Source organism: Octopus bimaculoides, chromosome 5 (assembly GCF_046866305.1).
Source record: "Octopus bimaculoides isolate indiv1 chromosome 5, ASM4686630v1, whole genome shotgun sequence".
Classification (NCBI taxonomy): Eukaryota; Metazoa; Mollusca; class Cephalopoda; order Octopoda; family Octopodidae; genus Octopus; species Octopus bimaculoides.
Window position 1 is genome coordinate 6055196 of NC_142932.1, and position 22032 is coordinate 6077227.

Consider the following 22032-nt stretch of genomic DNA (forward strand, 5'->3'; position numbering starts at 1 on the left):
CAATCTATATGGGTGTCTTTTTAAAACATTGACTGGTTTAAAAAGCTACATCAGATGCCTGAGGTTCTAAGGTGTAGGTACAGGAGATGGTCAAACTCTGCATAAGGAGTAGACAACCACCATATATATATATGTGTGTGTGTGTATACATACATACATACATACATACATATGCACACACATACATACATACATACAGACAGACAGACATACAACAGTCATGTGCAAAATAAGTTTAATACCCTCTGGAATTGTTAGACATACTTTAATTTTTCCAAAATTGAATAAAATAAATAAAATAATGAAGAATACATGCATACTTGCACATGGCAAACAAAATGAATAATAATAACGATAATAATAATAGTCCTTTCCACTAAAGGCACAAGGCATGAAATTTTGGTGGGAGATGACTAGTCAATTACATCTACACCTGCGTTTTACTAAAACTTAATTTATTGTCCCCAGAAGGATGAAAGGCAAAGTCGACCTCGGTGGAATTTGAACTCAAAATGGACGAAATATTGCTATGCATTTTGCCCATCATGCTAATGATTCTACCAACTCACTAGCTTAATGGTTGTAGTAATAACAATAATGATTATTATGGGTGCAGTTGTGACTGTATGGAGGGTGCAGGTGTGGCTGTGTGGAGGGTGCTGGCATGGCTGTGTGGTAAGAAGCTTGCTTCCAAACCACATACTTCCATGTTCAGTCCCACTGCATGGCACCTTGGACAATTGTTTTCTACGATAGCCTCGGGCCAACCAAAGCCTTGTGAGTGGATTTGGTTGATGGAAACTGGAAGAAGCCTGTCATACATACATACATACATACATACATATATATATATATATATATATATATATATATATATATATATATATATATATATATGTATGTATATATATATATATATATATATATATATATATATATATATATATATATATATATATGTATATATATATATCTGTGTGTATGTATCTGTGTTTGTCCCCACCATCACCACCACATCACTTGATAACCAATACTGGTGTGTTTATGTCCCCTGTAACTTAGCAGTTCAGCAAAAGTGACCGATAGAATAAATATTAGGCTTACAAAAAGTAAGCCCTGGGGTGGATTTCTTCGACTAACACCCTTTAAGGCGGTGCTCCAGCATGGCTGCAGTCAAATGACTGAAACAAGTAAAAGAATAAATGAATAATCAAAATGATAATATAACATAAATAAAATGTTGGTGTTATGGTGCATGACTTTTGGTCCACCCTGTACACACACACACACACATACACACTCATACATGCACATAGATATACATACACATGCATATAGATATACATGCTGGTGAGAAAGGAACATGAATATGTTTGGCAGTACATGTACTAAAATATACTAAATTGTTTAACCTTGCCGAACCAAAACAAAATGAAATAGTTGACATTAAATATAGATGTGACTCAACTCGTGGTTTTGTCACTTTTCCTCTCTCTTCCTCACTCTTTCTCCCCCTCTCCCACTGCCTCTCTCTCTCCCTCACTCTCTCTCTCTCTCTCTCTCTTCCCACTCTATCTCTTATTTTTACTCTTTTTCTTCCCTTTTTATGAAGATATTAACACAGAGCTTACTAATTATAACTTATTATATATTGCCTTTTTCTTTCTTTTTTTCATTGGCTTGTGATGACTGTAATTAAAGAAATGCCTGAAAGAGGTTCGTGACAAGCATATGATGTTGTTTAGAATGTGAAATAATGAGAGTATTTGGGGATACAATAGGGATTTATTGTGAAACCAATTGTTGTTGTTTATTTAACTCTTTTGATACGAACCACACCCTCTGAGACAGCCTCTTAGTTTTACGATACAAATTTCTCATTTTAAAGTTATTTACATTAAAGCCTTCTATTGAAATATATGCTAATTCATTTTCTAAACACCTACTTAATAACCACAAATTTATGTAACCAAATTCTACATTATTTTAAGAATTAATCGAAACAAAGGCAGTATACTTCACCTGAAATATGGTAACAAAAGTGTTAACTTCAGATCAGCTAGGATCCTCTACAGCATTCAATGACTGAAGGGAAAAAAGCATCCTCTTAGTTGGAACCTGTCTTAAGAGCTTGCAGCAGGCTAGATTTCACTGACAGCATCTAATAACCAGCTGGTGGTGTTTTACTGAGAGACAGATTAAGTCTACTACCCAAAGAGGTCATGGCAGGATTTGAATTTATAATTAGAGCTGCAGGATTAAAAAGGATGCTCTAGTGATTCTGCTTCCCCACAGATCCACCGACCCTAACCTGTTACTTTATTTATCATCTAAAGGAGATGAAAGACAAGTTGACCTCATCCTGAATAAATCCTACAAAGCATCTAGTCCGATCCTTTAATGACTCTTCTAATTCACTGTATGTAATGTATATAATCAAATGTGTTCCAGTTATGGCCATTCTGTCTTTTTGTGTATCAAGAAGCACATTGTTCAATGTCTCCTGCCTTTTTGTTAGAACAACAAGGTGCAAATGGGGGAAAATTTGGCCGGTATTTCTGGCAGGTCATCTGATTTCAAAGAGACTGTCTCATTGGCTTGGGTTCCCACATAAGTCAATTAGTTAAATGAGAGGAACAGGAGATATAATCGATTGAATATTGCCCTCACCCAAAATATTAGTGCTACTTAATTTATTAATTTTATAGGGCTTAACGTGAAGATAGCCATCTGCAAAATTTGAAACCACAGTATAAGAAGGATGTGCCCTTAACTCCTGATGAGAGTGGGCAATAGCTTAAGTTAACCACTCATGTAGGCCTCACTGGGATTTGAATTCATAATGCAAAGAACCAGATCAAATATTGGTTTCACATTTTGGCACAAGACTAGCAATTTTGGAAGAGGGGTAAGTCAGTTACATCAACCCCACTGCTCAACTTGTCCTTATTTTATCAATCCTGAAAGGATGAAAGGCAAAGTTGACCTTGGCGGAATTTGAACTCAGGATGTAAAGACGGACAAAATGCCACTAAGCAATTTTTCCTGGCATGTTAACAATTGTGCCACCTCACTGCTGTAGAGCCAGAACAAATATTGCAAAGTATCTTGTCTGATGTTCTAATGATTCTGTTACTCCATGGCATATCTGGGATGTTTTTTAAGCGTGGCAGAGTTCATCTCTCTCCAGGCTTGAGCACAGCTGATTTCTTAGAGAGAGAGAGAGAGAGAGAGAGAGAGAGAGAGAGAAAGAGAGAGAGAGAGAGAGAGAGAGAGAGAGAGAGAGAGAAAGAGAGAGAGAGAGAGAAAGAGAGAGAGAGAGATAATAATAATATGTAAACACTGCAAAATTAGCACTCCTGCTTACTGATATGGACACCATCCTGAGCCAGTCATTGAAGGTAAAAATGTCACTATCCTCTGGGATTTCCCAGTCAACACCAACAGAATAATCCAGGCTAATCAACCAGACATAGTCGTTAAAGACAGAGAAGAAAATACTCGTAGATTAATAGGTGTAAGTGTTCCTACTGATAAAAATATATCTGTAAAGGAATTTAACAAATTAAGTAAATATAAGGACCTGGAAATTAAAATACAAAAGATGTGGCATCTTAAAACAAGAACTGTCCCTGTTATTGTAGGTGCCTTAGGTATGATAAAGAAGGGATGTCAGAAACATCTAGATAACATCCCAAGAGACCCACATCTTAGAGAAATCCAAAAGATAGTGCTAACAAGTACTTCCACATCCTTAGAAAAAGCCTATCAATGTAAATGTCTGTGGAGATATTTTGCTACTGTCCCCGCCACTTCTCTCAAAGCTTCCAGTCATACTGTAACATCTTTTATCCTTCACTCACCTTAGGATGCTGTGTGTATTTTGGCAAGTGATTGTAACAAACATACAGATTAAAAGTAAATGATAATGATAATAATTAAAAAATTTTTCTACTAAATAATAGTTCTTTCTACTAAAGGCACAAGGTCTGTATTTTTTATTTTTGCATGGTAGGGTACTAGTCGATTATGTCAACCTCAGTGCTCAACTAATAAGTATCTTATTCATCCCTAGAAGATGAAAGGCAAAGTCCATCTCAACAGAATTTGAGCTTATATGTATAGGGACAGATAAAATTTCTGCCAGCTCACTGCTTAATAAATAATAATAATAATAATAATAATAATAATGAATGAGCAAGTGTCACTGACCTTAAGAATGAGCAAGTATCTCTGCCGTGCAACATCTGTAATAGAGTGAACAAAACCATTGCCTATATCACTAATGAATGCCTTAGAATTGCCCAAAACCACTACAAGTTGTGGCAACATGATAAGCTTATGAAAGCACTACATTGGAAACTGTGCAAAAAGTTGGGGCTAGAGAGAGGCAAGACATGGTATAAGTACAAACCACAGAGAGTGGCAGACTTGGAGACTTGCAAAATCTTCTGGGATTTCTTAATTCAAACAGATCAGGTGTTAGAGCATAACTGACTGGGTGTAGTGGTGGTGGACATGGTGCACTACATGTGCTATATAGTTGATGTTGTGTGCCCCTCTGACCCATGAATAGTCAAGAAGGAAGGCACAAAAATAGATAATAAATACAGCCCTCTTAAGTACGAAATAGCCTGGCTATGGAAAATGAAGAAGGTGAAGATAGTGCGGATTATTGTTGGGTCCTTGGAGACAGCATCAGAAGGTATCAAGAAGAATATAAAGGAAATTGGAATAGAGTGCACAGTAGAACTGTTACAAAAGGTTTGCCTCCTTGGCACGGCCAGAATAATCAGGAAAGTATTAGTTAAAAAGAACAGATAGCATGGTACCATAGGCTGCAGGCAGCAAACCTGCTACGCATACAAGACTCCAGGAGTACCAACAAAACCTGAGATAAAAGAAATAATAATAATAGTAATGATAATAATTTTGGCACAAGGCCAGCAGTTTCAGAAGAGGAAGTAAGTCAATTACATCAGCCACAGCATTTAACTGGTACTTATTTTATCGACCACATAAAGATGAAAGGTGACGTCAACCCCAATGGAAGTTGAACTCAGAATGTAATGACAGATGAAATGCTGCTAAGCATTTTGCCCAGCGTGCAAACGATTCTGCCAGCTAGTGCTGTAATAATGATAATGATAACACAAGTCTGCATGATTTTTGATGTTTAAATGTATTTGTAAGTTTTTTAGCAATTTTTTATGCTGATTTCAGATCTGTTATTAGTTTTTCTCCATCACATCTAGTTTTTCTGTAATAAAGTCTTGATTTTTCACTGTATTATGGTATCAGAAACTCAAATGACAATGATTATCTGATTTATTTTGCTTAACAAATTGTTATAAACCAATGTTGACCTAATATTAGTAAAAGTAAAATAACAACAAATGTAAAGTTTATTAGACGGTTGTTGGCAATTCTGACAGACAATGTGAACATGAAAAGCTATGTACACAATTGCTAGCTGATGCTTTAGTGTTTTCTACATGTCACCTACACAAGAGCCAGTCCAGCGGCACTGGCAATGACCTCGCTTGAATGTTTTTTTCATGTGTCAACGGCACAAGTGCCAGTAAGGTGACACTGGTAACAATCATGCTCGAATGGTGCTTTTTACATGCCACCAGCACGGAAGCCAGTCAGCTGCTCTGGCAACGATCACGCTCGGATGGTGCTCTTAGCGCTCTGCTGGCTCAGGTGCCAGTCATTGAATTTAAACTAAAAACATTTAAAATTGGCATTAAAACATGGGTCAGGATATAAAGAACCAGAACAAATATTGTAAAGTACTTTGGCCCTCACTAACAAATTTGTCGATCCGCCTCACTGAGGCGATGACTACTGACCGAGACCTTTGGAAATGTGCTGTGCGTGAGAAGACCCGGCAAGCCAAGTAAGACCGTTGCCAGTGCCCCTGGACTGGCTCTTGTGCGGGTAGCACATGAGATGCACCATTTTGAGCGTGGCCGTTGCCAGTACCGCCTGACTGGCTCCCGTAGGATTTTCTAGTGAGATCGTTGCCAGTGCCCCTGGACTGGCTTGTGCGGGTGGCACATAAAAGACACCATTTCGAGCGTGGCCGTTTTCATGCGGGTGACACGTAAAAGCACCCACTACACTCTCTGAGTGGTTGGCGTTAGGAAGGGCATCCAGCTGTAGAAACTCTGCCAAATTAGATTGGAGCCTGGTGTTGCCATCCGGTTTCACCAGTCCTCAGTCAAATCGTCCAACCCATGCTAGCATGGAAAGCGGACGTTAAACGATGATGATGATGATGATGACTACCTTGGACTAGTACTTATCTTGGAAGGTGGATGAAAGGCAAAACTGACCTCTGTGGGATTTGAACACACAATGTAGAGAACCATAACTAAATGGCTGAATGAATGAATGTCCCCTTTCTTATCACTTATCACTGAGAATCTGGGGCCACAGATACAACCCATTCATTGTGCCTTCATACCCTCTTCATGATGAGAAGGTCAATGGATTCTGAACACTCTTCTGACCCACTTTACTGTTGGAGTCGACTCCCTTGCCCCCCCCCCCCCTCATAAGCTCTTACAAGCAGTAAGTGTTTATGTTCTGAGATACTCTTCTTTGGATCTGGCTGCTTTCCAATACTACTAAGCTAGACTATCTACCCAATTACACTACTAGTGTAGTAAACTCAGCAGTGCTTTCTCCCAGCGATCTAATAGCCTGCTGGACACTAATCCAGAATTTTAAAGTTTATCAATGAGTTCATCCCAACATAGGGTAAATTATTTTGGACAAATATTTCTTGTAACCCTTCTTACCTAGTAAGTCAGATAAGGGAACTGGTTTTGTTGCTGATGACCTAACCATACAAGTCCTATCAAACTATATGTTACTAGTAGCACTCATAAGTGACCTGGCATAATATGTACAATTCTCCTCTGAGTTTTATTTCAGTTCTTCTTGAGATAGTTCAAGCTGGTTGCTAACAAAACGACAAGACTTTTGAGTTAAGGGAGTTCTTGATGTTTATAAACATGTGTTGAGTTGGTGCGTTGGTTGAGTTATCAATGCACACACCCAGGTGTGTGCACCTATTTATCTGAAGAATCTCAGATAGTGAATCTTTGGAATGTATTACAAATCTTCACTGTACTGCTAATAGATTGGATTTGGAGAATCTGCATCAGTATTTTTTTTGCTCTTTCTTTGAAAAACTTAGTATTTCTAGGTTTTTGTGTAAATTTGTAGGTACATAGCTTAATGCACCTATGTTGATAGGTGCAAACAAGACTTTATAGTCAGGGTACAATTACTTAAGTCCCGCATTAATTCACCAGAAATGTTCTCCTTTTCTTGAACTTTTGATTGTATGTTCACATCTGCTGGGCAGCTGACCTCTACAACAGTGCATGACTTTTGTACCTTGTCCCACAGAACAATATCAGGTCTGTTATGTTTGCACCGAATTGCTTTTTTTAGTGGGGTGTTTCACCAGTATTTTTTGTTTATAAAGGTGTGAATCCATGCTGGTTCTGACAAGCCTTTGATGTCTATATCAGGGCATGCAGAGTGTTGTAAATAGTCTTTGCAACTGTATCATGCCTTGGGGGCAGGTAGTGTCTTGTAGACACTTTGGGGCAGCTGCTTCTGCTGTTGCTGGTCTTCCACACTGGTACATATATATGTACGTGTGTGTGTGTGTGTGTGTGTGTTTATGTGTAAGTATATATAGACCATATATTTTCACATTTAAAAAAAAAATATTTTCACGGGGGTGTATATTTTCACGCTTTTTTATATTTACATAGTTTTTTTAATATTTTCACATGGTTTTATATTTTCAGATTGTTTTTTTTTAATATTTTTACTGAGTTTATATATTTTTTACAGTTTATATATTTTATCACAAGGTGATTATACATTTGTATACCTCAATATAGCAAACCAGGTGAGTTATGTATACATGTTTGGCCATTATAGCATCTAACAGCATAAGGCAAAGAGTCTGTTACCATGGAAGATATTCTGAAAAGAAAAAATACAAAGGACATTAATATCAAGACAAAATAAATCTATATTTGTCAAGTTTTCCTATAACCCAATTTATTTCACATTTAAAGCCAGTTCTCTTCATCTGTCTACCTGTTTGTCCATCTGTCTGTGTTTCTGTATGTTTGTGTGTGTGTGTTCATGTGTGTGTCTATCTATCAATCTATCTGTCTGTCTGTCTGTCTGCCTGCCTGCCTGTCTGCCTGTTTGTCTGTCTGTCTATCTGCCTGCTTGCTTGTCTGTTGTCTGTCTGTCTATTTGTTTGTCTGCTTATATGTACACACACAGCAATATTCTTTTTTTTTTGGCACAAGGCCCGAAATTTTTTGGTGGGAGGGAGCCAGTTGATTAAATCAACCCCCGTACGCAACTGGTACTTAATTTATTGACCCTGAAAGGATGAAAGCAAAGTCGACCTCAGTGGAATTTGAACTCAGAATGTAAAGACAGACCAAATAACCACATATAGCAATATTATTATGGAAAGAGGAAGGATAAAGTACAGTTGACTTTTACTGACACTAGTAAATTACTTACATGTAATTTATCAATGATATAAAGAGGAAAGCTTATGAGCATTGATTCCAAAAGGATTTTAACATTAAAATGTCCTTTTCGTATATCTTTATTGAAGCAGGGACATTATCCCTAACCCTTTTTCAGGTCCTTCACCATTGGAGGGGGTACAGAAAGGGGGAAAATTATCGTTAAACCAGAGCGCTGGTTTATATGCATGCACCAGAATGAACACTACTAAAAACACTCAAGAGCCAAGTGGTGGTGTTAAACAAGGCGACCTGTTAAGTTTACTACTCAGAACAGAAAAGGTCAACTTCAAGTTTTTCTACAAAGTTTCCATCTAATGAATTTCATTAATAAAAATTTACTTGATCTGAGTAATGGTACAAGTCCAAGGTATTGTGCTGCTGCAGGACTGAATCTGAAGCCATGTAATTTCAAATTCAGCTTCTTCATCACACATCTATGTCTGCACAGAATATCATAGACAATTAAATTCTGCAACACATTTTTGTTCTACCTCTACAAATTCCATCATCTTGTTACCTTTGATAAGAATAGTAGAAGTTTTTTGCATTAGCTTGTTTGCTTGCTTCAGGCTCTTGATTGATGGGGCTGGGGTCATCCAAGATTAGTGGTCCCAGAGACATCATCATGCATAGAGCTGACCAGGTTCACCAGTGGTCTCTATTGCTAGTGGTCCTGTACCAATTCCACAGCATCCTCCATGGCAATGTCGAGCCTCTGGAGATCTTCCCCAATCACATCCAGCCAAGCATGTTTTGAATAAAAAACTTTGTGTGCATATGCATCAGCCTGTAGCTTCCCACCTCATAGCTAGATCATCCTACCAGGGCTTTACTCTCAACATTTACATGAGCACAGGATACAAATATTTAGAGAAAGGGCAGAACCAGATTAATCATTAAACCAATTAAGAATGCACTTAGGGCACCAAGGCAAGGGGGCACCACAGTTTTATTCCAGTGCTGAATTTATCATAAAGCAAATTAATAGAGTTAAATTTATCAACATTTTTTTCACAAGAAGAAAAGAAAGAAAAAAACATAAAAAGTATAAAAGATCAAATTACCAAGGAAAAAACACCCGGAACTACCTCACCAAGGAAACAGACAATAAGAAAAAAAGTGGGGCATGGGGGATTTAAGCAGCAAAAACAGGGAAAAGGGAATAACAGATTGTAAACCACAGACCAAAAAGCATGTTATTGTAGACATAATTGCAAAGGTGCTGCTACAGAGAATGGCCAGTGGCACTCGCTGCAACACCCACCTAAACTTGTGGGTCTCATTTCTCAAACAGGCCACAGCTATTTCAATTTTGAAGAGGAAATCAGCAGTGCAGGGTCTAAAAACACCAGAGATTTTGATGGCAACCAACACAAAGGGCAACCGGTACAAACAGATAGCATCTGGTCAGGCTCCTTCCTGTATTTGTCTGTCTTTCTCTTCTGTATTGTATGGGTGGCAATACCTGGGTTTGTGCCTGATGCAGCAAGGTTGCCACTGGAAAATGTGTCACATGTCATGTCCCAGACTAGGGATTTGCCTCTTTCATATGAAAAAAAGTTATTTCATCAGGGCAGTTATCTTCCCATGGTTGTGACCTAAGATTACAAATTGATTGATTACAATAAAAATAAATAAAACAAAACAACACAAAACAATAGAACAACTTTTTGCTTCCATGCTGGCCATTGATTTCTCTGTCATCTTTCAGCTTGTCTAGTGAGTACACATCCTTTTCCTTCTCTATTATTTGCTCAAAGACTTCATCAAGCACTTATAGGGTATTTTCTTTCTTTTACATTGTGTGTCTGTACTATTGTTTTGCATTGTTTTGCTTCATTGTTATCCTGACTAACATTTTATTTTTATCATAAGAAACATGTTTTATTTAATTTTGCCATAAGTTATCCTATAATTTTCATGATTTTTGTCCTGATCACTAGTCTTAAACATGTGTCTTTTACTTGCCATTGTTTTGATCCATTCCTGCCATTAAGGCTTGACCATATGTTTTTCCAGTTTATATGTATTGCCCTTTTTGTATATATTGCCTAACCACTGTGTCCAATGGTTGTTGATGCTCTTAAGGTATGCAGTTTTATCAGAAGCATTGAAACTATTCTGATGTTTAGTGAGACAGCTGATGAGAGCTTAATTTTTATTATTTTTGTAATGTTTCCCATTAAATTTTATCATTTGCACTTGTGTGTGTGTGTGTGTATATATATATATATATATATATATATATATATATATATATATATATATATATATATATATATATATATATATATATATGTATATGTATATACATATATATTTGTGAGTATGTGGTAAGTAGCTTGCTTACCAACCACATGGATCTGGGTTCAGTCCCACTGCATGCCATTGTGGGCAAATGTCTTCTACTATAGCCTCGGGCCAACCAAAGCCTTGTGAGTGGATTTAGTAACCAAAAACTGAAAGAAGCCTATTATATATATATATATATGTATGTATGTATGTATGTGTTTGTGTGTCTGTGTTTGTCCCCTCCACCATCGCTTGACAACCAACGTTGGTGTGTTTACGTCCCCGTAACCTAGCAGTTTGGCAAAAGTGATTGATAGAATAAATTCTAGGCTTACAAAGAATAAACCCTGGGGTTGATTTGTTTGACTAAAGGCGGTACTCCAGCATGGCCACTGTCAAATGATTGAAACAAAGAAAAGAATATATATGTGTGTGTGTGTGAGTGTCTATACTGGTGTAGAACTATTACTCTTTTTATTTGTTTCAGTCATTTGACTGCGGCCATGCTGGAGCACCACCTTTAGTCGAGCAAATCGACCCCAGGACTTATTCTATCGAAACCCAGTACCTATTCTATCGGTCTTTTTTGCCGAACCGCTAAGTTACAGGGACGTAAACACACCAGCATCGGTTGTCAAGCGATGTTGGTGGGGACAAACACACACACACACATATATACATACATACGACGGGCTTCTTTCAGTTTCCGTCTACCAAATCCACTCACAAGGCTTTGGTCGGCCCAAGGCTATAATAGAAGACCCTTGCCCAAGGTGCCACGCAGTGGGAATGAACCCGGAACCATGTGGTTGGTAAGCAAGCTACTTACCACACAGCCATTCCTGCGCCTATGTTAAAGTATTGAGAAAACTATCTTTTTATTTTCAGCTAAATATCATTTGTTGCACCCCCTCCTCAATACTACTAGGACACACATTTAGAACACTTACATATGCATTCACTTACACATATTAATTATAAGGGAAGTAACTCACTTGAAATAAGTTAACTCAACCATTTGATAATCAGAGATCAATTAAAGTGAGCACTGAACTTCAGTTCCAGGGTTGATATGATTGACAGTGGTGTTCCAATATAGCGATAGTCCAAATAAATAAATAAATAAATAAATAAATAAACAAAAGATTTCTCTTTGTGATTTGCTGAAACGGATTCATTATAACTGATTTGTATTTACATACTCTGTCCTTTTTGCTGTAACAACTGTAAAATAAAGTCAGCCTTTCTGTAAACCATTGATATTTTCTTTAACAAATTTTTTTTAAAATTAAAAAAAAAAAAATTTTTTTTAATCTATATAACATACCCTCTTTTTTTTTTTAGCTGAACACATGTGTTCATGCATATGTATGTGTGTGTGTGAGTGGATGCTTGAGTGTGTGGTGTTAGTGCTGTAGAGATATGAAAAGAGAGCAGGTGACATTTCTCTGGAAATAAATAAATAGATAAATAAATAAACAAGTAAATAAAAAAAACTAGTTTTTTTTTTATCGATAATTACTTATTGATTGCAAATAGTGAAACTCTTAGTTAGTCACCTCGTTCAAAGTTAAAACCTAATTGCAAATGTTAAAGTACCAGTAACAGCTATGAAGTAACAAGAAAAAAGGGTGAAAAAAACATAGGCGCAGGAGTAGCTGTGTGGTAAGTAGCTTGCTTACCAGCCACATGGTTCCGGGTTCAGTCCCACTGCGTGACACTTTGGGCAAGTGTCTTCTACTATAGCCTCGGGCCAACCAAAGCCTTGTGAGTGGATTTGGTAGACGGAAACTGAAAGAAGCCCGTCGTATATATGTATATATATATATATATGTGTGTGTTTGTGTGTCTGTATTTGTCCCCCCACCATCGCTTGACAACCGATGCTGATGTGTTTACGTCCCCGTAACTTAGCGGTTCGGCAAAAAGAGACCGATAGAATAAGTACTAGGCTTACATAAGAATAAGTCCTGGGGTCGATTTCCTCGACTAAAGGCGGTGCTCCAGCATGGCCGCAGTCAAATGACTGAAACAAGTAAAAGAGTAAAAGAGTAGCAGCAACAACAGAAACACCACCAAAGCCACCGTTATCATCGCTATCTCCAAAACCATTGATAAGAGCGGGCTGTCATGTAGGTGCTTGAACTACTAGAAATAGCAGCCACATCTCTCTCTTTATCTTTCTCTCTCAGATCACATCTTGCTGTTTTAAAATATAAAGACATTAACAGCAATAACAATTTGATTGTATTTGTTCCATCACTCTGTGCTTTAATTTCAGGTCATGCTGTGGTCAACTTAGCTTTCATATTTTTGGGGGTTGATAAAAAAAAATGGTACCAATGCAGGGTCTGTGAAATGGTGAAACTGTAAAAACATTGGACTGGATGCCTTGCAGCATTTGTTCTAGATCTTTGTGTGCTGAGTTCAAACTCCACCATAGTTTGCTTGAATGGTAGACTTAATCCATCTCCCAGTTTAACAACATCACCTTTAGCAGAATCATTTCTGTTGCAAGCATTTAAGCTAAGTCTCCACTTTTAAGAGAACTCCCACTAATCTGAGGGACCCTGTAAAGTATCAGCGGCACTGCCTTCTCTCTTGATTAAAAGATAAAGAAAAAAAAGAAAAGAAAATTAACAACTTTTTATTGGTAACAAGGAAAGTTCTACATGGTTGTTGTGTAGTACCAAAACTGACTTCAACAAGCTTTCATACAACATATTTTAAGACTTGAATGTTAGGGTAGTATGTACCATAATAAACATGGAATGGATATGGCTAGAAACATTAATTGAATACATTGTTCTACCAGCTTTCTTTCTGACATAGTTTTGTTGTGAAATAAGTTTGTTCAGTGCCTGCCCAACAACAGCATGCATGTTTCTACCTCTGGTTAAAATTTATTCCATTCATATGTCGATCGCTACATCTCTGAGTCAAATGGACACCAGACAAACACCTGAGATGCTGATAGTTTACATTCTCTAACCAATTCTGCATTGTGACTTAAGATGGTGTTCAAGCTTACAATGACTTAACTCACATAGCACTGACAAAATAGGCCAGTGCTTTCTAATTTACTGTCACAGACAGTGGGAGTGTGTGGAGCTCGTATCTATTTCAATGGTTTTCAATGCTGACTTTAATTTCTTTACTGAAGAAGCTATTTGTGATGGGTAGTATTCTACTCTATTCATTTGAGTAAAACTATGTGCTGTGGAAACTACAGCTGAAAATAATTTTATGAGATCTTTCTGGTTCAGAAAGGATTAGCTTATATACAGAATGTTCTTGGAATCTACAAAAGTTATGTTTCTGAAAACCTTTATTTGCTAATGAAAAAATGGAAACTACAGCATTGCTGCTCTGTTTGACTGAAATGTTGGCCTGCCTACTAAATAGTTAAAACCTGTATTCTTTCACTGGTGTTATGATATACTAGGTTACATAATTGCCCCAATTCATTTTGCCATAGATAGACATTATGAGGTGGTATAATAAACCACTGAAAGCTTGGTAGAGTCATTGGAGCATTGGCTAAAATGCCTTGCAGTATACATTTCAGCTCTCTATTCTCCAAGTTCCAACCCTGTTGCTGTCACTTTGTTTTTCATTCTTTCAGGGTCAAGAAACTACCAGTTCTGTACTGGAGTTGATTCTTCTTGTCTGTCTATCTCTTTGTCTTTCTCTCTGTTTGTCTGTTTCTCTGTCTCTCTTTTGGAAGAAATGAGCTATGTTCAAACCTGAAGGATTGTGTATAAGTGACAAATTTTCTGGCCCATACAAAGAGGAAAAAAAATTAATGTAAAATAATGATGATGATGGTGGTGGTGGTGGTGGTGGCAGTGGTGGCGGTTGTGGTGGTGATGATGATGGTGTTGGTGCTGGTGGTGGTAATGATGATGATAATGATGAAGAGAAGAAGGAGGAGGATGGCAACAGTAATGATGATGATGATAATGAAGATGATAATGATAGCGACAACAACGATGATGATAATGATAATACTGTTGCTGTTAATGATGATGATGTTGACGATGTTGATGTTTAGTACTCACAAACAAGGTAAATTGCTCTGCTTACTCCAGTCTACCCGATTAAGAAAAACACATTTTTACTACTCCTCCTTCATTAATTGAGAAGTTAGTGGTATGAAGGACATCCAGCTGAAAAAAACAATTGCTACCGAAAAGGGAAAAAAAAAAAAAATTAAATCTTATGTTTGCTGGTATGAATAAAATTATGAAGACAGAAAAAGGAAATAAACAAAGGTGTAGCTGTGGGGTAAGAAGCTTGCTTCTGAACCAGTTGGTTCTGGGTTCAGTCCCACTGCACGGCAGCTGGGTAAGTGTCTTCTAGTTTTGCCTCGGACTGACCAAAGCCCTGTGAGTAGATTTGGTAGATAGAAACTGAAAGAAGTGAGATGACAGAACCGTTAGCATGCTGGGCAAAATGCTTGGCAGTATTTCGTCTGCCGCTACGTTCTGAGTTCAAATTCCGTTGAGGTCGAAACAAATAAAAGAATAAAAGAAACAAGGCAGAGCTCCAGCATGGTAGCAGTCATATGACTGAAACCATTAAAAGAATAAACAAACAAAAAACAAAATCAAAAAGCAAACAGAAAAAAAACAAACAAATACTAGCAACAAACTGGTAGCCTAGTGGTTAAGGTAGTAGACTAATTTGATACACGTTGCAAGCTGTAGTTCCTCCATTGACATTACACTGAGATTTTGTATACAAGATGAAGGCATAGTCATGAATGTGTGGTTAAGGAGCTTACTTCTTAACCATGGGGGCTTGGGTTCAATCCCATTGCATGATACATTGTGCAAGTGTCTTTTTACTGGTCCTGGGCCAACCAAATCCAAAGCTATGTCAGTGGATTTGGTTGATGGAAACTGGAAGAAGCATGTTGTATGTGATGTGTGTGCATGTGCATATCTGTGTGTGTGTGTATATATTTGGACATGCACTTTTCTTATATACATCTGTATTGACTTTTCTCATTGAGATGTTATTCTCCAATACATTACACTTCAATGAAGCACTCAACTATGAGTTTACTACATCTTATAGCAGAAACAGTTGAAAGCTGATGAAGTTCATAAGATAATCATTTATTCCTTTGTTATCTCTCTTTCTTATTACCGCTCTATACTCAGCTAACACTTTGTTCTGAAACATATGTATATTGAGTTCTACCAGGTTATTAGCCGCACAATGCATAAGCAAAATATATATATATAAATTTTCATAAACAAATCCGAAGGATTTGGGTTTGTCAGTTATGCATGGAGCCATGTAAGTATCGATAGGTGTGTTCAATCCCAATATGTTCCGCTCATCATTTTTCAATCAGTTGTTTAGATTATGTTGCTTTAATCAGAGTATATATATTATCATAAAGTACTATTATAGTTATTATTATATACATATATATATATATATACCATCATCATCATCATCATAGTTTAGCATTCGTTTTCCATGCTAGGTTGGATGGTTTGACTGGGGACTGGCAAGCCAGTAGGCTGCACCTGGCTCCAATCTGAGCTGGCACGGTTACTATGGCTGGATGTCCTTCCTAATGCCAACTACACTGAGAGTGTAGTAGGTGCTTTTTACATGCTACAGGCATGGGAACCAGTCAGGCGGCACTGGCATTGACCACATTTGGATAGTGCTTTTTATGTGCCACTGGCACAGGAGCCACTTAGACGGGTGGACTGGCATTAGCCATGTTCGGATGATGTATTTTACATGTCACCAGTGTCGCATAACCAGCCTATTTAAAAGTACCCTTGAATCGTTGGGCAATACACTGCGCTTGAGAAGACCTATTGAGTCAAGTAAAATTAATCAAAAAAATAAAATCAAAATGGAAATTGTAGTTGTGGCCAATGCCAGTGCCACCTGACTGGCACCCATGCTGGTGGCATGTAATAAACACCATTCACATGTGCCGGTAAGGCGACACTGTAAGGCGACAGTCATGCTCGGATGTGCTTTTAACGTTCTACTGGCACGAGTGCCAATCAGGCGGTACTGTCATCAGCCACGTCAATGCTTTTGATTTTGATTTTGACTTCACTTGCCTCAGTAGGTCTTTGCAAGCAAAGTTTATTGTCCAGTGAATGAGGGGTACTCATAAGTGGGCTGGTTATAACCACTGGCATAGGCCATGGGCTATGGTCTCACTTGGCTTCTCACGCACAGCATATCTCCAAAGGTTTCAGTCACTAGTCATTGCCTCGGTAAGGCCCAGTGTTTGAAGGTCGTGCTTCACCACCTCATCCCAGGTCTTCCTGGGTCTACCTCTTCCACAGGTTCCCTCAACTGCTAGGGTGTGACATTTTTCACACAGCTGTCCTCATTCATTCGCAACACATGATTATATCCAGCGCAGTCGTCTCTCTTGCACACCACATCTGATGCTTCTTAAATCCAACTTTTCTCTCAGGGCGCTTACACTCTGTCGTGTATTCACACTGACATTACACATCCAGAGGAGCATACTGGCTTCATTCCTTGCAAGCTTACGCATGTCCTCAGCAGTCACAGATATTCTATCCACTTTTGACAATGACATTTTTCTAAAATATATATAAAAAATATTTATCAGAAGGTATTTATAATAAAATAACACAGATAGTATTAAAAGTAATTCTATATGTCTAACACTCATTGACATGCTTCCAAAATAAAAATAAACAACTCAGCACCCATGACTTTTGGAAATATTTTTTCATGCTTAGAATTGCTGAAGCATGGAATAAACTACCCACATCAGTTGTCAGTCACCAGGACACTACATCCTTCAAAACTTCCATGCTTCCTGAGGCCAAACACCCCTATTTTTTTTTAAAGATTTATTCACTATTCACTTCCTGTGCATATTCTATGTATGTTTGTGCAGTTTTGGTTACTTTTTTTTTTGATGAGTTGTAGTGCACCTCAACACTGTATACAATAAGTTCATTATATATTTATATACCAAACAAAATTATTAAAAAATACATAATTCAAATCTAAAGGGACTTCTGAATCTCCCTGTATATAACTATATATAATTCATACATAGCTGAATAAATGACCTGTCAGTGTTCCAACTAAATTCAGATATCATGTGAAAGTATGTTAGCAGCTAATTACTTTTGATGTGTGAGTTAGTGGAATGGACAAACAGAAAGACAGAATGAGAGGAGACGCATAGCCAATTATATAAGTAGATTATATGTACACACAAAAAAAATGTTTCATTCTTGTTTTATTATATAGTCCATACATTTGTGCTGCATCCACAATACCTTACTGTAAACAGTATGTTGATATCCTCTAATTTAAGACTTACTATGTGAAATCTGCTGCATATGTTCACCAAGGTCTGCCTCTTTTATAATATGTGGTGGTAGTGATGGTGGTGGTGGTGGTGGTGGTGGTGGCAATGGCAATCAATCTTCTGATCAAACCAAGGAAGCTATGTTCTCATTTTTTTTGTTTTGAAATTGCTGATGCTATCTGTCTGTTGCAACTCCCGACAGAAATGTCACTCACTTTTGGTGACAGAGCAAGGTTTAAACTCAGAATGCAAGGAAGCTAGAAAAAATACCACAAGGCATCTAGTCCAGCTCTCTAACAACTCTGCCATTCTACCACACTGGGCTGGTACTTTCTTTTATAGTTCCCCAAAAGGGTGAAAGGCAAAGTTGATCTCAATAAGATTGAGATGTAGAGTGCAGCGAGTCAGAACAAAGGCATTCTATCCAACATTGTAATGACTCTGCCAACCTGACATCGATGGATGAAAGACAAAGTTGACCATGGCAGGATTTGAACTCAGAGCACACAGAGTTGGAACAAAAATAACAAGGCATTCTATCCAACATTGTAATGACTCTGCCAACCTGACATCGATGGATGAAAGACAAAGTTGACCATGGCAGGATTTGAACTCAGAGCACACAGAGTTGGAACAAAAATAACAAGGCATTCTATCCAACAATCTAATGGCCCTATAATTTATCTACTTACAATGTGTAGGGGTTACAAGGGAACACAAGCCTTGAAAATGAAGGCTGTGTTGCAGAGATAGTGGGGAATGGGAAAGTGATGAGGAGACTGATCTGTGGGAGCTGAGTTCACTCGACATCATCATTTAATGTCTGTTTTTCATGCAGGCATGAGTTGGATGGTTTGACAAGCTGATGAGCCGGAGAGTTGCACCGGGATCCAGTTGTCTGTTTTGGGATGGTTTTGATGGCTGGATGCCCTTCCTGATGCCAACCACTTTACTGAATGTACGTGCTGCTTTTTATGTGGCACCAGCACCAGTGCTTTTTGCATGGCTTCAGCATGGATGCTTTTTATGGAACTAACAGAATGAGAAATTAGTCAGTCTCACACAAATTTCAATCATCAATACAATGCAATGAATAAATTCTACTTTACTGTATCATTTATTTATTTCACCTTACCTGTATTTTTGGTTATTTCTTTCTCTCTACTATAGGCACAAGGTCCTAAATTTTAGAGGAGAAGGCTAATTGATTACATCAACCCCATTGCTCAACTGGTATTTATCTTATTGATCCCAAAAGGATGAAAGCCAAAGTCGACCTCAGCAGAATTTCATCTCAGAACTTAAAGCCGGAAGAAATGTTACTTAGCACTATAACATTACACTGCTAGATTTATTCTATCAACCTGAATGCATCATTCAACCTGCTGTCTGGACTTACCTGGGATTATACATAAGGAGGTACACCTTCATGGAAATATGGCCAAACCCTGCTACCTTCCAGAACAAGATGAACTATGAACTTTATACTTCTATCAACATTAAATTTTCTGTCTAGAACTTTCCTGCATATACACTTTGTCTCTGATGATGGAATACCCAGTGTATGGAGATGTTGATCAATATATTGATCCATCACCTGGGATATCCCAGAAACAGCTGTAAGACAAAATTTACTTTTACTTTTCCTTACTACGATTCACCTTTACATTAATTAAAATATTTTAAATGATCTGATAAGCTTGTCCTACATTGGTTTTGTTTTCCTCTTCCTTTAATTCATACCTGCTGACTTGGAAATTTGCTACAGATCCCCAGAGTATAAAGGTATCATCAACATATTGTAGCTTTTAGGACCAACACCACTAAAACCAACCCTATAGCTGTGATATGTTGATGACACCTTTTTACTCTGGCCCCACCAGGAAGATGTCCAAGTGCTGTTAGATCATGTGAAGTCAATAAAGCCATCCATACAGTTCACAATGGAAAAGGAAAAAGACAATCAGCTGACATTCCTGGACGTATTAATAACACGCACCAAGTATAGATCTGGAACATCCGTATACCACAAGCCAACCTTCACTGGACAATACCTCAACTTCAATTTCCACCATCCATACAGTGTAGAGAGGAATTGCTCAGTGCCTAAAACATCGAGCAAAGAATATAAGTAGTGATTCTGATACACACCACAAAGAAATGATCAAGCTAAGTAACAATCTATTAAGCAACAACTACCTCAAAAACATACTATCCACTCTAATTATGAAGAGAGGATGAAACCAATAAACTGACCAGTCTGCCTACCCCATGTGAAAGGCCTCTCCGAAAAGATACAAAAGATATGTGGCCCATATGACATCAGGACTGTATTCAAAAGTAATACAACACTTCGCAAATATCTCCTTCGAGTAAAACCACTAATAGAAGAGAATATGACCAAAGACTGCGTGTACTCCATCCCATGCAGCTGTAGTAGGTATACTAAGGCGAAACCTACTGCTCCTCAAAATAAGGGTAGAGGAACATCACAAAGCTGTGACATGAGGAGATATTGATGAATTGGATATAGCTGATCATGTATGGAAAAATGGAGACCACCTCCCCCTGTGGGATGAAGTTAAAATAATAGACAGAGAACACCACTGGAAAATACGAAAACTAAAAGAAACAGCACATATACTAGGACACAACAACCTCCTAAGCAGACCGAGTGCAGATATGAATAGCATATGGGAACAGGTAGTAAGGAAGGATAGGAAAACATTAGATTTATAGGCCCTAAAATTCACCCACAACTGGGCATATGGTGTAGTGGTTAAGAGCGCAGGCTGCTAATCCCAAGATTCCGATTTCGATTCCAGGCAGTGACCTGAATATAATAACATCGAAAAATACTTCAAAATTTCCCCAGAGCACCTGAAGAAGGCTGGAGAGTATATCAGCCGAAATGTTGTGTCAACAACAAACAAAATGAGGACAAATATCCGTCAAATGCAAATAATGTACATAATTCCTCCTCTCTCAAAATATAGAACTGTATTACATAGCCACAGTCAAATGACCGAAACGAATAAAAAAGTACACATATGTATGTATCTATCATCAATAAGGGCCTGCTGGGAAAAATTTCTTACGTTTCAAAGTTAAGGTCTGTGTTTTCGAAACAACTGCCGGAAGTGACCTCCAAGGGAAGGAAATTTGAATATATCCCATTCGATTGTAAGCATTCAATTATTTTCTTGTCAAAAGGGGAATGCAATTGGCTCTTTGTTTCATCCGTATCCGAAAGCAAGTTGTTTAAATGGTGTGAACTGTTAACATTCCTCAACAATTATTTCCTGTTTGTAAAGTCAGTGATAACTATGAATCTCTGCAACCGGAGTCGCTAATCTTATATTTAACACAAACAAGTAACTGTTGTAGGATTGGGGTGGGAATAATGTTGCTATAATAATAATAATAATAGTAACAACAACAATAATAATAATTATTATTAAGTACAGTCAATTACTGGGGTTGATTTAATCGACTAACCACCTCCCCACAAACTTCCATGCCTTGTCCCTATAGTCAAAATAATAATTATGAAGAAGAGTTATATTTTTTCAGTATTTCCAACGAAGATGCTTGTTAGAGCTGTATATAACTTTTGTTGATACAGAAAACACCTATATTATTTACCGAAAACATTTATTCAGTGATTGATAAAATAGACAAAAGGACAATCGCTTGTATGGGATAACATGATGTAAATAGTTCAGATTATTTTTAACTTCAGAAAATACTTTGCTGCAAATAAATGCCAGGTTTTCCTTAATAAATAATACGTAAGTTGTTTTTTTC

The 22032-nt window shown here is 37.6% G+C and overlaps 1 protein-coding gene across 5 annotated transcripts in view; it reads left to right on the forward strand.

Moving 5' to 3' along the window:
- The first annotated feature begins 21251 nt into the window (after positions 1 to 21251).
- LOC106875754 (uncharacterized) overlaps positions 21252 to 22032 on the forward strand; it is a 36648-nt gene continuing 35867 nt past the window's right edge. Inside the window, exon 1 of one of the 5 annotated variants that reach the window (XM_014924013.3) lies at positions 21252 to 22016. The gene's annotated coding sequence lies outside the window, so the exon portion shown is untranslated. The remainder of the gene's footprint in view (positions 22017 to 22032) is intronic. The other 4 variants (XM_014924012.3, XM_052967972.2, XM_014924009.3 and 1 more) reach the window with 4 other exon arrangements.